Source organism: Mesoplodon mirus (assembly GCF_964341445.2).
Source record: "Mesoplodon mirus genome assembly, chromosome: 16".
Lineage (NCBI taxonomy): Eukaryota > Metazoa > Chordata > Mammalia > Artiodactyla > Ziphiidae > Mesoplodon > Mesoplodon mirus.
This window is the reverse complement of record NC_138992.1, coordinates 19,967,929-19,984,533: the sequence shown is the minus strand read 5'-3', so window position 1 is coordinate 19,984,533 and position 16,605 is coordinate 19,967,929. Positions and strand designations below refer to the sequence as shown.

Below are 16,605 nucleotides of genomic sequence, written 5' to 3'. Positions count from 1 at the left end.
AGGGAGGGTGGATTTGATTGCATCTAGTGATTGACTCTTCAAATTTAATACCTCTGGGAAAACATGCCACAGGATCATAACACCTAGAGACAGAAGCCTGAAAAGTCAACTAGGTCAATCCCTTGCCACCAGGTAGGATGGAACTTCTGACCGATTACCTAGCCAAAAAGTTATGGTATACATAACCATACATCTTTTACATATTTTCTTCCTGCATATATTGAATCAAAGAACAACCAGGCCTCTGGTATTGGAGCATTATAAAGCCATATGTGACGCTCACTAATACAAAATGCCTGGAAGGAAACTAAGTTAATACATACGGCAGTAAATTTACAAATGAAGGCTCATCCATCATCAAAGACCCAGAATGTGCACTGCCATGACATAAAAAAGAACTTATGAGAAATATCTGTTTTCATTTGTGCATCATTCCCCTCAACACAAGCAACTAAGAGAAAGACATGTGTGCATTTCCTGGACTTGATCTGGGGCATGCAACACATTTTACGAAGGGATTAAAGGGCCCGAGGTCTTTTACACAAGACTATTATGCCAATTCCATGTCAGAGACAACTTATATTGTGGAGTCTTCAAAAGAAAACTACGTATGCATGATGCCAAAGCCATAAATATTATTGGAGGTTCTTAAAAAAAAATTACATGTAAGGGACAAAATAGAAGACAGCTCTGGAATGGAATCTTGTGGTTCTACTCCAAACGCTGGATGATTTCCTCTTCCAGGAGAAAGAACATGCAGCTCATCCTCCATTACCCCACATATCTGATTCGAGGAGATATTGACAAGAGAGTTTTTACAAGAATTCTATGATTCACAAAGTCAACGAGGAAACAGAATCCTCCCATGCCTTTGACGTTGGCAGTACCTTCTTAGGATCTCAAAAAGAAAGTTTCTTTCCCTTCCAATTTTGACCTTTTCTATTTGGCAGATGTTAATTTTTTTTTTTTTCTGCCTGTGTTTCTAATGGAGCTTGAAATTTACACGGCTTTTTGTTTACCTCCTAATTTGTGTACCGCCATCATCAACATTATCAGCATAGGTCTGGGAATAGGGTTTATTTACTGCTTCTGTTGAGCCAGCAAATGGAGCAATGCAGAAAGGACTGTTCTGCTCATCCCATTTCAGTGTAGAGTCTCCTTCCAGTCACAGAAACAGCCTTTACTGAGCAGCCAATAACCTTCCTGGGTGCAAAAGTCAACAACCATCTTCTGTGCTTGTTCTTGATGACATTTCTGAGCTGTTTTAGACATAGTCGAGTATATCCTGACCCCTTGACCCCCCTCCTTGTTAACAGGTAACCCAGAAACTGAACTTCTCCCCCATTCATTTCCCTTCTTCAAAGAATCCCTTGTAGGCTATCTGGGTTCTCACTTCTTTTCCTACTCCTTTGTGAGATTACCTATTTCCAAGTCTTCAGATGCTCCATATATATATATATACATACATACAGAGAGAGAGAGAGAGAGAGAGAGAGACTGAAAGGGAGGTGACATCCAATTCTGTAAACCTCTGATTTTGCCTTGGCCTTTTCATTGGGTTATGCTTACTCTTCATGACCATATCAATTTCAGGTTAGGAAAAGGGGGAAATAACATTTCTCCCCCCAAGAAAGTATTATTGAAACTTCACAACACATCTTGAAAACAGAGTTTTGATTTTGGTTTTGAAGTCTTCCTGGTCTTTGGATCCCCCTGTTTTGTCCATTAGTCGGCTTCTATTGCTTGATTACCAACATTCATACCTTCCACATAAAGGGTTCTGCAATCAGGAAATACATTTGGGAAGTAGAGGGATCCTCATTATTTTTATGCTTCACCTTAAATTTTTAATTTACTATTTAAACTATTTTTCAATGTAAAATTCGGGGCATTAAATACATTTACAATGTTGTGGCACCACGAGCACTATCCATTTCCAGAACTTTTTCATCATCCCAAACAGAAGCTTTGTACCCATTAAACAATAACTCTCCATTGTCCTCCAACTCCCAGCTCCAGGTAACATCTACTTTTTGTCACCATGAATTTGCCTATTCTAGGTACCTCATATAAGTGGAATAATACAGTATTTGTTCGTTTGTGTCTGGCTTATTTCACTTGGTATAATGTTTTCAAGGTTCATCCAGGTTGTAGCATGTATCAGAAATTCATCCCTTTTTATGACTAAATAATATTCAGTTTTATGTACATACCACATTCTGTTTACCCATTCACCTGATGATGCACATTTAGGTTCTTTGCACTTTTGGGCAATTGTGAACAACGCTGTTGTGAACACTGCTGTACTAAGATCTGTTTAAGTCCCTGCTTTCAACAGAAGGACACTTTTGTTTTGCAAAGTTTTCATCCAGAAAAAAATGTCTAGCCAGGTCTCAATTATTAGTAATTTATCCTGGTCCACAAGTTGGATTTGGTGCTGCTCTAGTCACCTGTTTGCTTTCAGATCCATACTTTCCTCTTCTTTGCCTACTCTGTTTGCATGAAACTACATTTCCCAGATGTCCCTGCCCTCTGGCTTCCAGGCAGTTTTAGCCAGTGTAAGGCACTAGAAGGAGACTCAGGGGCAGAAGAAGGGAAAGGCCAGCGTATTTCTTCCTGGATCACTTTGCTACTGGTGGCATCTAGGGCAGGGACTGCATCTCCTGGCTCTAGCTCCCACTGGAATGGCCGACTGGGGTTCCGAGTTCTGCCAACCAACCCTGACTTCTAAACTCTGTCTCCTCGTTTATCCCTCCAGCCCCAGGGAAGGTAGAAGCTTCCCACTGCTGTTAACCTCTGGGTTGTCTCATTTTTGCACTTGTGCTGCAAATTGTCTTAAGTTTTCTCTTCTAAATATACCAGGAGTGGTTTCTGGGTCCCTGTATGGAACCTGAATGATAACCATTCCATTGGGAAAAGAAGTCCAAAGTTTCTCAGGATGCAGAACCGATGGCAGTGACTCTTAGCTGTCCTCAATGTATCATCCATTTAGTAGTATATTGTTTCCAAGCTAGACCTGTAGTTTGGTGCGGCCATGTGAATAAGTTCTGGCCAACTGATGTAATCAGATGTGTTGTGTGGCAGATTCTAAACCTTCTTTAGAAGTCAGCTGCTCCATACTCTTTTACCTTCTTCCCCCTTTCCTGCGGTTTGGAACATGGATGTGACAACTGGCATTCCATCCTGGAACATGAGGACGTGGGCCACATTTGGGGGAGAGCAGGACCCAAAGCCAGAGAAGCCTGAGTCCTCGAGAACTCTGTGGAGAAAAACTGCCATCCCAGGCCTCCTCTGCCTGCCTCTAGTTTTACATGAGAAGCAAATAAAATTCTCTCTTGTCTAAGCTCCTGCTCCTTCCAATCTCTCTATCGCAGCCAATCTGAGATCTAACCAATTCAAGACCCAAACCATGAGCTCAGTGTCTGTCCCGAACTGCTGATTCATTTCCCTATACTTTTCCTTAACAAACGAAAGCAAGGTCCTAGATCCTCTGGTCTTATTCTGAGTTTTGGCCTCTTCCTGTTTATACTCAGAATTGACCTATTCTCAACCACAAAGCTTTTTATTCTCTTTAACAGCTTCTGCTTTGCTTATTAAATTTTCTCTGAAAGGTAGGGGTCAGAGGCAGCTACTTACCAAGCCCATATCCAACCTAGAAAATGATTAGAGTCTGGATGTTAGAGAATTTTTAATTAAAAACCTGGGAACATTGTTCCTCGGGTATTAATAAAGCCAGCAAAATGGAGAATCAGCATGGCCTAATGCTGCAAGACAGACCGTTAGTGTCCTGGTCTCAGAGCCCTCTTCCCAGAGCTGATGGGCTGGAACTATACCTAATGGCTGCCAAGCACAGATAAATCTCACCTCTACTTCACCCAAGTGGGCGTCAATTAGAAATATGGACTTCTAGGATGGTGGTTCCCAAACTTCATTGTGCATGAAAATCACTTGGGGAAACTTATCCGAAATGAAGATTCCCACCCTTCTGCTCAGGATTCAGTTGGACTGGGGTGGGGGCCATGAACCTGCGTGATGAAAAGGACCCCAGGTGTCTCTAAGGCACATGGTCTATGGACCACACTAGGAGAGACCATGCTCCTGGGAAATACATGAAGACTATAAAACAGCCACAAGTGCAGAGAACTGTCATCAGCTGGGGGTGGGGCTGGAGCACATTCAATGATGCCTCCCACGTCCCAGGAGCTCTGGCAGGCATTTTCGAGATGTCGTCTAGTTTATGCTCTGATAACCTGCATAACTATCGTTATGACACTTGTTTTGCAGTGAGCACCCCGAGGTGCAGAGAAATTAAGCAACTTGCCTAAAGTTACAAAGTGGATTCAAAGCTGGGTGTGCGTGTGGGGGTTGGATCTAGTCTACCAATTCCTCTAGGTTTGCTCAGCACCCTTCCCCATCATGCTCCGCACTCCTAGACACCGACCTGCATGGACGGCACCACAGGGCCCTCTGCCCTCTGGCTTCCAGTTGGGCTGGGTCCTGCCAATGGGAAGTGCTGGGAGAAGACTAGGGGGAGAGAGGAGAGGGAGTTCAGGGTATTGATTCCCCAGCTGCCCTCACTGCGGGTCTCCAGGGTTGCATCCTTTGACCAAAGGCCACAGCTCTTGTCAGTGGCTCTTGCCACACGACTGTCCCCTTCTAAGTTCCTGTAACTATTCCGTCTTCTTGCCTTTTCCAGCCTAAGGCTGATAACTGGTACCCTCCCTCTCTTTCTGTCTAATTAGGATGGGTGAGTTTGTTGAGGGCAGGGTCTGTATCTTTTTTATCTTTTTACCCCGTGTCTAGAATAGTGCCTGTTTACATAGTAGAAAAATTTTAGTGCATGTTGACATGAATAAGCACTTTACTAGTCCAACAATGTGCTAAATATTCTCTAACTAGTAACTCATTTAATTCTTGTTATTTATTTATTTTCTTTTTTTGAGAACCAATGTTTTTTTTAAAAAAGAAAGCTATTGGATGTTTGTCCCAGAAAAATGAAAATGTTTATTCGCGCAGAAGTCTGTACACTAATGTTCACAGCAGCTTTATCGATATTTGCAATAGCCCAAGACTGGAAACAAGCCACATATACTTCATTGACTATAAAGTTAAACGAATTGTGGGACAACCATCTATGGTGTATGAGTCAGTGATAAAAGGGAACAAACTCTTCATACGTGGCAACAAGTCAGAAAAAAGCCCATCTCAAAAGGTTATATATATATACTCTGTGATTCCATGTAAGTAATATTCTTGAGGTAACTAAATTATAGAGATGGAGGAAAAATCAGAGATTGCCAGGGGTTAGGGGTGGGCAGTGGAGGCAGATGTGGCTATAAAAGTGTAGTACAGGGGACCCTGTGCTGATGCAACAGCTCTGTATCTTGATTGCAGTAGTGGTAACACAAAGCCACACCTGTGATAAAATCTCTCTCTCTCACACACACACACACACACACACACACGAGTGCTTGTAAAACTAATGGATTGTATAATACCAATGTCCGTTTCCTAGTTTTGATATTGTATTATGGTTATGCAAGGTGTTAGCATTGTGGGGTGCTGGGTAAAGGGTACACAGGACCTCCTTGTACATTTTTCTGCCACTTTCTCTGAATTGATAATTATTTCAAAATAAAAGGTCAAAAAAATGAAAGCTGGTATATTTCATTTCTTCATGTTTCCATTGGCAATAGAGTCCCACTATCCTACTTTTAAAATGGCATTTAGATTTTATTTTATTCTATAGAAAGTATGAATTAAAATAGTGTAGTAGATGCAGAGAAAAAGGTATAGAAGATGTCAAGCCTTTATCTGTTCCTGTCAATTTTAAGTTAAGGGGGGTCATGAGAGCTGGAATAGGGACATTTGAAGATGTCTGGAATTATACTTTCTTTTATATTTATTTCAGCAAGATTAAAGACAAACCCACCTACTTAGGAAACTTCACCTTTAGTCTCTTTCAAATAAAAATTCAGAATTATTCACCAATACGGGATCCCCTCTTTTCTTCCTCTTTCCCTCCCTTCCTCCCTTCCTCCCTTTCTTTTTTTTTTTTTTTTTTTTTCGGTACGCGGGCCTCTCACTGTTGTGGCCTCTCCCTTTGCGGAGCACAGGCTCCAGACACACAGGCTTAGCAGCCATGGCTCACGGGCCCAGCCGCTCCGCGGCATGTGGGATCTTCCCAGATCGGGGCACGAACCCGTGTCCCCTGCGTCGGCAGGCAGACTCTCAACCACTGCGCCACCAGGGAAGCCCCTTCCTTTCTTTATATGTATACATACACACACATTCACACACATATGTGTGTAGTGTATTCATTCATATAGTAGTAAAAAAAAAGCCACATTCGAAACCAAGAATACTAAATTAGTGTCAGGAGTGAAAATCTTTATGAATTTGAGCATTTGTTCTTCCCATCAAATCATATGCACCAGGGGTAAATATTTCAGACTTAGCAAAAAAATGCAATAGATGTGGTTGCTAGAGATGTTCCTTAAAAAGGTAAGTTGATCTTTCTACTTCACCTCTACCCCCAGCCACTGCCTTCTGCCTGGAGGAGCCATGTTGCTCTTCGAAATCACTTCTTATACATCCTGTCTGCTATCCCAAATAGTTCCAATATAACATGATTTCTATTAAAAAAAAGAGAATAAATTCATTAATTTCTTGATAAATGTAAAGCACTTTCCAGTTGCCGACAGAGTCTCTGCAGGTCAGTACCTGCAGGAAAGGAGAAGGGCTGGTCTCACATTTCCATCTTGGAGGAATTCCATCACCACCACCTCAGCTGCTGTTCTGTGCTTGGCCATGTGGAGAAATATAAGTGGTGTCAAGCCAGAATAGCCTCTCTCAACTTGTAAATTAGCAGATTACCAGCAGATCATCTGATTTTCCTCCCTGCTGTTCTCTCACCTGCATGCCAGCAGTGTTTTGAAGTAATATGTCAATACAGGGGCGTAAAGTGATTTATGTTCTACATAAATTTCTAGTTGGGGGTGTAGATGTTTATGACAGAAAGGATCTCCCTTAAATCCACAGCAGACATGTAACAGGAAGGAAATCTCTTAAATACCTCTGTTAATGGTTTGGTACCGGTGGCTCTTGATAAAGGGCCAATTACAGTTTTGAGATCTGTGTGATAGAATCTACTCTCTGTGGTTGCAAATTTTAACTTCTTTCTGTGGTCGTGTCCTACCAATTTGGTTCAGTCAAATCAAGATAAGATTGGGCTTCCCTGGTGGTGCAGTGGTTGAGAGTCCGCCTGCCGATGCAGGGGACACGGGTTCGTACCCCGGTCCGGGAAGATCCCACATGCCGCGGAGCGGCTGGGCCCGTGAGCCATGGTCGCTGAGCCTGCGCGTCCGGAGCCTGTGCTCCGCAACAAGAGAGGCCGTGATAGTGAGAGGCCCGCGTACCGCAAAAAAAAAAAAAAAAAAAAAAAAAGATAAGATTCCTTCGTAGTAAAATGGGAATATTATTACTTCATTTAATACCAAACTAAGGTAACTAAGTTTCCCTGCACTAATTCTGTGTCCGTCTGTGAGTCCAGTTAATGAAGAGCAGGAGTTGTGACATTAGCACAGCCTTTGAACCGAGCTCTGATTCTCACTGGGTGTGTCACCTCGGGAATCTGGATAAATGTTTTAAAATAGTTATTTTGCAATGAACCTCAATGTACGTTAAATGTCATCAGAAGGTTAGGAAAAGTCCTTCCAGAAGCCTCCCATTGGAGATGATGGGGCAAAAGCAAACGTGCACGGCCCAGCTATGGGGGAGGGTCTGAGGAAGGGAAAATTGCTGCACCCCCAAATGAACAGCCACTGCTCTTGGGGCTGTAAGACATCTCCAGAGGAGTCAACATCCCCTGAGAGGTATTATTATCAGGGTTCACCCTGAGAGCTGCGGCCCCAACATCAGAATCAAGAGATCTAACTTCTTAGAGATCTCTGGTAACATCTCCTTTTTGGTGTGGGTTACTCTCAAAATGCTGGGGCAGGTGTGGGAGAGACAGCCAAATTTCAAAAATTAAATGAAGGCACTGGCATTGCCAACTTACCTTTCTGCCTAAGGATGTAAAAACAAGCAAGCAAAAATTCTAGATCTAGTAAACATGGTCTGAGAATGAAGTTTTCTGTGAAGATGACAGATGCCACATCCCAAAGGGAGATGCCACGAGCCTTGCACATACCACACAAGGTTTGCAAAAGAGGTGTGAAGCCAGTTTCATTATCTTGACCCCTCAGTCATACCAAGAGCATATAAAGGTTGAGAGCATATGCTTAAAGATTTCTTTAAAACAAAATATCAAGTGTTGGTGAGGATATGGAACAACCAGAACTCTTATACACTCCTGGAGGGAGGGTTTATTATTAAAACCACTTTGAGACACTGGAAGAATCTACTAAGGCTGAATATATATGTACAGACTGAATTGTATTCCTCACCCCCAAATTCATACACTGAAGTCCTAACCCTTAGTATGTCGGAAGGTGACCATATTTGGAGATGGGATCTTAAAGAGGTAATTTAGTTAAAATGAGGTCATTAGGGTGGGCCCTAATCTATTATGATGGGTATCCTTATAAGGAGAGGAAATTTGGACAGTGACATACAAAAGGAAGCCCGTGAGAGAATACAGGGAAAAGACAGACATCTCCAAGCCATGAAGGAGGTCTCAGAGGAAACCAGCACTACTGATACCTTGATCTCAGACTTCTAGCTTCCAGAACTGTGAGAAAATAAGTGCTGTTGTTTAAGCCAGCCAGTATTTGGTACCTTGTTATGGTAGCCCTAGCAAACTAATACAGTCTACCTTACCCTACTCAGCAAATCCACCCCTAATATGTACCAATGGAAATGTATAGTTTTGTTCACCCAAATATGTCTGATATAATCTAGAACAGAACTTTTTACAGAGTAGCCGCAAACCGGAAACTACCCAAATACTCATGAACTGCAGAATGCAGAAATAAATTGTGATATGTTCACATGTTGACCAATTTAGAGAAATGAGAATAAACCATCTAAACCTGCAGACAACAATATGGATGAATCATCCGCACGTATAATGTTGAATGAAGAAGTCACACACAAAGAGTACATAATGAATGATTCTATTTATATGATGAACAAAAACAGATGATGCTATTCTTTACCATTAGACTTGAGAATTGTGTTACCCCTTGGGCAGGGGTAGCCACTGGAAGGGAGCATAGGGAAGGCTTCTGGGAATACAAGTCATGTCTTATTTCTTGGTCTTTTCTATATGTATATGGTCTTTTCAATCAAAAAGTTTTAGAAGGAGTTTTTCTATAAAAAAAGATGGGCACGAGTCCCTGGCATTCTAATTTGCCTCTCTTTGCTTGGGGGGAGAGAAAGGAGGGGCTGCTTTCTGATTCCAAGTCTAGAGAGGAGGCTTCAAGGAACTTTCAAACAACTTGACATATGTCTCTAGGAGCTCGCCGGACAAAGTAAGATAGCTAAAGAGCCAGAACCTGCGGTGTGCTAACGTTAACTGCTCTGCTGGCAGACTGAACAAAAGATTTTAATGGTAGAGACAGTCTGCCCTCATTTGTCTGTGCAAGGACTGGATCAGCATTTCCCCTGGATCAGATCTGGGCTATCCTGAGCGAGAGAGCTGGTGTGGAAGAGCTAAGATCTCCTCCAAGAGGCCACTTAAACAGGGAAAACACAACTCAAGCCAAGAAGCTGATGTGCTGCTGAACTACTGTGGCGTGAAGACACGTAAACTCGTGGAAGGACACAGATGCATTTGCTCTCATCAAAAGGAACGTAGATGAGTCACCTCCATCAGTGGGGGTGGTAGGGTGGTGTCCTCAGAAGAACCATCCAAGAGTAAACACTTCTCAACCCTCAAGAGCAAGGGTGGGCTTATGACAGTATTTGTCACGTAAGAACTTTCTCGACCACCATGCCTTCCTCACCCTGTTCTCATTGGAAAAAGGTTAGAAACCCCTAGCCAGCAAGGGAAGAAGTTGTATGTGACATTGGGCAGAGGAACGTGGCCTATTTCTTCAACACGTTCCACACTGGGAAAGAGAGGAAAACCATTAAAATTGGAATTTTAAGTCATAACTCAGCTATCAGACTCCTGGTAGAAGTGGTGGGCCCGGGAAAGATAGTTAAAAGTCACAGAGCAAATCCAGAAAGTTCTCATCACAAGAGAAAAAAATTGTAACTATGTGTGGTCATAGATGTTAACCAGACTTTGGTGATCCTTTCACACTAGAGACATGTATTTATTCATGTTGGACACCTGAAACTAATGTAATGTCATATGTCAATTATATCTCAATAAAATAAAAACCACAGCATAATTTTCAAGGGGGTCATAAATTAATATACTCATAAAACTTATACCTGGAACATTTATTTATGTCCCAGCAGTACACATCATCCTTGGGCTCTATCAACCCAACCTCCTCAATAATGGACCAATAGGAACTACTGGTTCAGTAGAAGTAGGAGTGAGTGAGGGGAAGCAATTGAGGGAAACCCTAAGGGTTTTAGTTTGGGTGATCAGAAGAGACTGATGTCCATAAACAAAATGCAGATGCAGGAGAAAAAAGCAGGTTTGGTGGTGGAGGCAATAGAGGAGTTCATCTTTTTTTTTTTTTTAATTGCGGTACGCGGGCCTCTCACTGTTGTGGCCTCTCCCGTTGCGGAGCACAGACTCCGGACGAGCAGGCTCAGCGGCCATGGCTCACGGGCCCAGCCGCTCCGCGGCATGTGGGATCTTCCTGGACCGGGGCACGAACCCGTGTCCCCTGCATCGGCAGGTGGACTCCCAACCACTGCGCCACCAGGGAAGCCCAGGAGTTCATCTTTGATGTGCTGAGTTTGAGGTACCTCTGGGCTATGGTGGTGAAAGTTATCTTTGGACAGCTGGGAACTCAGACATGAAGCTTAGAAGTGGCTGGACTTGGAATCATCAGTGTACAGGCGGCAGTTGATGTCTTAGGAGTAAATGTGGTTTCCCAAGAAGAACATTAGGAACAGTATTTTCTGAGGAGTGGTTAGCAGAGTAGTCAGTAAAGGCACTTGCAAAGTAGGCAAGGAAAAGAAAAGGGTGATTTTCCTGAAGCTGAAGCAAGAGAGTGTCCCCCTGAAGAAAAATGAGATCAACAGTGGCAAAATTCTACAGATTTCAGGGAGAAAAGATACTGAAAAGTATTTGTTAAACCTCAGAGGACTCCAGTGATCTTAGAGTTACCATCTTGTGAAAAGAAGTTGGGTGCGAAAGCCAGAAAACAGTGGACTGTGGAACAAATGAGACGTGAGAAAGTACAATCCATATGGACTGTTCTAGAAATCTAGTTACATAGGGAAGGAGGCCAGAAGTTTAAACACAGAAAGGGTCAGGGGAAGGGGTCCTTCCCTTTTTTGTGCCAAAGTCTCCTTTGGCAGTCTAGTGAAGCCTATGACCCTTCTCAAGAATGTTTTTAAATGCAAAAGGGAAAATATGTAAGATTACAAAATAATCAAGTTATATTAAAAAACACATACCAAAAGCTCTTAAAATTTTATGATAGAAGTATACAGGTGTTTCTTTATCGATGCTTTAAACGGTAGGATTTACTGGCAAGAATAATAACTACCATAATTTGAAAGTGGTGATGAGCGCAAATGATATTTCAAGGTATCTTCAACGAACTGCTATGTGATTAAAAATTACCTGTGATTCTAGTGACAAAGTCACAAGAACTGCTAAGAGTAGTGAGCTTTTGTACTTAGAGTCATAATAGAAAGAAATGTTACATTTCAGTAAAAATAAAATTAAGTGTAATTCGTATATTGAATTCAGCATAAAATTAAGTGTAATTTTATTTGATTGAAATATATTTCATATATAATATTTATTCTACATAAAAATAATATATATTATGTATCTCCAACTTCATCAGCCCCACTGAATTCTAGCCAAGGTTCCCTTGGAGGAGGGAGGGATCCAGAGACCTCAGGTTAAGAGCCTTTTACTAAGGGAAGAGAGGTATTTTTGTTTTAAAGGAGAGAAATTTTGTTTATGATAGAGTGGAAGGTTTTAAGTCTTGCTCTGGCAGTATGGCAGGATAATGCAGTGAAGTAGGGATGGGCTCTGGAACTAGACTCCTTGAGTTTAAATCTTGGCCCCCTGTTTATTAGCTGTGTGCCATTAGGCTAGTTATTCAACCATTTAACTTCTTTATACCTCAGTTTCCTTATCTGTAAAATGGGGATGATAAATAGTAACCCACCTCACAGGTTGTTGTGAGAGTTGCGTAAGAACACTTTGGCCAGTATTACCTTGACCACCTTCCACTCACTCAGTATCCCTTGGCTAAAGGGACACCTTCGGTTCTCTGAAAGCGCAACATTCTTCCTCGCTCAGAACCACTGCATATACTGTTTTTCTGTCTGGAAGGTTCTCCCCACTGTTCTCAGCATGACCGACTCCTCATCCTTTGGGATTCAGTTTAAATGTTACCTCCTTAGAAAGGCTTTTCCAGAAGCCATCTCTGGAATAGAACTCCCACCATTTCTCTGTCTCCCAGCAGCCTTTGTCCCAATTTGTAATCGTTTTGGTTAGTTGTTGTCTATAATGAGCTCCATAATGGCTGGAGTTGTGTCTCCCTCGATCCTCTCTCTAGCCCCTGTCCCTACCACATAATAAGCTCTCCATAAATATTCATTAAATGATCCACCAGCCAGGGAGCAACTGAAGATACAAAGGAGATCCTCAGCTATATTCATGCTTGTGGACTGTGCTTCAGTTTTCGATGTGGGTATGTATTTTTTTAGTCTGTTCTCAGTCTTGTCCTGGAGCTGGTGGAAAGCCAGACATATTGCTTGCATTAAAATGTTTATAAGGCAGCATTTAGTCTTTCTTCTAACACTAGGAAGATCCCCTCTCTGGTCAAGGCTGAACCAAATTAAACAAGAGAAGAATACCAGATTCTGCGCTGTGCTATGACAGTTCATGTTCACAAAGTTGGTGCACAGGACAGCCACGGGCAATTCTTTCACCGAGCCAGTCTTTTGCTATCACTCTAATTTTAGGCAATGTGAAGTGATGAAAGAGATATTGATCTAGCATTCAGGAGCCAGATCTCTAGTTCTGATAGTTCATGCTTAACTGGGTGATTTTAAGCACATCAACCTCTTTGAGCCTTCGTTCTTTCGTCTAACAAATGGCAATTTAAAAATATCTGCTGTGGCACAGACTGTTAGCTATGCCCCCAAACCCATTCTTCCCTTTACTCTGAGTACAAGCCTAGATGACAATTCCAAACTACCCCTGAGGCTGGTGTGGTTATGTGATTAAGCTCTTGCCAACAGAATATAAGCACAAGTGATATTTGTCACCTCTGTTTCTTGCTCAAGGCCCTTTACTTCCAGGTGGGAATGGAAAGGACTGGAGTAGTAACAAAAATGGTATATCTTAAGGACAGACAGCAGAACTGCTGACAGCCTGGGCCCCTAAATGACTGTGTGGAACAGAAACACCTCCCGACTTGCAGTCTTCAGCTAGGACTGTTAAATAAGAGAGAACTAAGCCACTAACTCTTTGGAATATATTTGTTACAGCAACTAGTGTTTCTGTAACACACATGTCCTACCTACTTTACAGAATTGTGAAAGATAGTAGTTCTCATGTATAAGGAAGAGCTTAGGGAGGTAGAAAGTGCTATAAAAATTTGTCGTCATCAATATTTTCTTCCAGCTTTTTTGAAATATAGATGACACATAGCATTGTGTAAGTTCAAGGTATACAACGTGATGATTTGATACATGTATATATTGCAAATCATTTTATTAACACAGAGAAAACAAGTGCATATTAGAGTGCCTGACCTATAGTAGATATTTAAGGTTTACCTGTTGAACAAGTAAATGAACATCTTGCTGATGAAAAGCTTGAGATTAAAAAAAAGAGACTATACAACACAAGAGCATGGGAAAGGTATTTGTTTGCTCAGGGAAAACTTTCAATTGATTCACTTGAGCTCACACAAGTAAAGCAAAAACCTCCTGGATATGTACTTTTTTTCAAGAAGGTTGCTTTTCTTTTTAATACTTGTTCCATCAAAAATAATTATAAGATATTAAAGGACATTTTGCAACAAGGAAAATATGCCCTTATTCACACCACCGTAACACACTCTTTCATTTTCACCCACTGGCTTAGAACTTTTATCTACATGTCAATTTTTCATAGTTGTAAATCTGTTTCTTCTTCTTATTTTTATTTTTTATTTATTTTTTTTTTTTTGCGGTATGCGGGCCTCCCACTGCTGCGGCCTCCCCCGTTGCGGAGCACAGGCTCCGGACGCGCAGGCTCAGCGGCCATGGCTCACAGGCCCAGCCGCTCCGCGGCACATGGGATCCTCCCAGACCGGGGCACGAACCCGTATCCCCTGCATCGGCAGGCGGACTCTCAACCACTGCGCCACCAGGGAGGCCCCTTCTTATTTTTAAAAGAAATTTTAATTTGTACTTGGTAAGGAAAGCACAGGTTTGGTAATTCTCCACAAGTGATTCCAACAAAGAACCACCTAATATTTCTAACAGTTCCAATTTAATTTTGCCAAGGGGTTCCATTCTTATTAAAAAGCCTAACAGGGAGAGGAGGTGATTTTCATAAGAAAGTACACAGGGGTGTTAGTTCTCACTACAATTAGGGTGATAAGGTTACAAATGTCACCATCTTTCTACTTCGTTTTAAAAGCTTATCTTGTGGGTCTTACAAAAATTAAATGAAGGGCAAATGAGTATATATGGATCTTATTTAAGGATAACAATGAATTCAGTGATGAATTCCACAAATGTTTCTTGAGTGCCCACTATGTGTCAGGGAGAATGTGGACCATACTGACACAGTCTCTACCACTGAAAAGGTTAAAGTATGGATGAAAGACAAGAAGACACATTTCGGTGAGCTCAGAGGAAGGGTGAGGCCATTTTCTGGAGGAAATGAGACCTGACGTCTGGCTGGAAGCTAGGCAGGCAAATGGGGAGAAGGAGGTCCAGGTTCGCTAGACACATGGACCATAATGAATGATGCTCACGAGACTGCAGGTTATTCTACCGCACTGGACACTAACAGAGCACACTGAGGGCGAACGGATGAGAAGGGAGAAGTAAGCAGAGGTCAGATCGTGAAGAGGACAAAAGCTTCGTCAGAGCAGTGCTGGTGTTTGTTCAGCTCTGCCTAGGGCAGCACTTGGCACATACAAACATGCATACGTTCCATCTGTATTTGTGGAATGAATTAAGCCACATTATGTTATGCAGTTGACCATGACTGGTCATAGTCATTGGACTCTGGTTTCAAAGGGAGAGTAGTACACCCAGGTGGGAAGGGACAGCTAGTCTCGAGAGAGAGAGACAGAGACTGCATCTATGTTGGCCCTTACTGCCATGCTGGGTATGCCACAGGACCACTGCTCGCTTCTCAGTGCTGGGACCCTGCTTCATTTTTGTTGGTCCTGAACTGCCTGATGCTAAACAGCAGGGGTGAGGCACACTGAACCCTAATCTGAGAAATGCCTCCTTATTTCACCTTCATCTTTCGATGGCAATGGGAATGCCACCAATGTAGCCTCTTAGGACATGCTTGCGAAGCAAATGCATAAATGCCATTTCCAACTCCTATTCCTAGAAGCAGGGAATAAGGGTGGGTGGGAGAGAGATGGGGAAGTCACAGAAGAAAGAAGGGAAGGTTGAGGAGAGAGACTGAAGACTTCTAATTGTTTCTTTTTTCTTTTCTTAAATATCCTCAAGGTTTTAATTAATTAATTTACTTATTTTGGGCTGCGCTGGGTCTTTGTTGCTGCCCGCGGGCTTTCTCTAGTTGTGGCGAGCGGGGGCTACTCTTCATTGCGGTGCGCGGGCTTCTCACTGCGGTGGCTTCTCTTTGTTGCGGAGCACGGGCTTCAGTGCTTGTGCGGGCTTCAGTAGTTGTGGCTCGCAGGCTCTAGAGCGCAGGCTCAGTAGTTGTGGCGCATGGACTTAGATGCTCCGCGGCATGTGGAATCTTCTCAGACAGGGGATGGAACCCGTGTCCCCTGAATTGGCAGGTGGATTCTTAACCACTGTGCCTCCAGGGAAGTCCCCTAATTGTTTCTTTATCCTTGATTCTAGTCTTTATTTTTTGAAACTCCTCTTAGTTGAAACTGAGCATTAATGATGTAAATTAACCAGAAATCTTAGTCTCTAGGGAGATGAATGGATTAATAAACCAGATCTAGCAATACTGAATTATTTGTAGGCAAACACTGATTTGACGAATGAGAGCCCAGCAGGGTGGCTGACTTTGGAAACATTTTGCTACTGCTCTGCTGGGCATGCTGAGAATGCATGATGCTGGCTGACTCCATGGGGGTAGCGCATGGATTCAGCTGCTGAAGAGCGAGGTGAAATTAAAGAGAGAATGAAATGTGTGATCTGATTTAATCACATCTGCTGCTTCAATTTCTCAATAACAGCACCCTGCTCCACTGTGTCAAATCGGAGAATGAAAAGCAATATATATATATATATATATGAATCATAGCTAGAAGATGGATTAACTCTCTAATGCCTGCCAATCCATTTCAGGAATCT

At 42.4% G+C, this 16,605-nt stretch overlaps 1 pseudogene across 1 annotated transcript in view; it reads right to left on the bottom strand.

Moving 5' to 3' along the window:
- The window catches only part of LOC309791976 (zinc finger C2HC domain-containing protein 1A-like), a 36,546-nt pseudogene that overhangs the window by 1,571 nt on the left and 18,370 nt on the right, over positions 1 to 16,605 (bottom strand). Inside the window, exons 2-5 of the transcript in view lie at positions 16,277 to 16,403; positions 15,417 to 15,503; positions 4,442 to 4,524; positions 3,129 to 3,183 (exon numbers count right to left, since the gene is read on the bottom strand). The product of the transcript in view is annotated as a zinc finger C2HC domain-containing protein 1A-like (transcript). The remainder of the gene's footprint in view (positions 1 to 3,128; positions 3,184 to 4,441; positions 4,525 to 15,416; positions 15,504 to 16,276; positions 16,404 to 16,605) is intronic.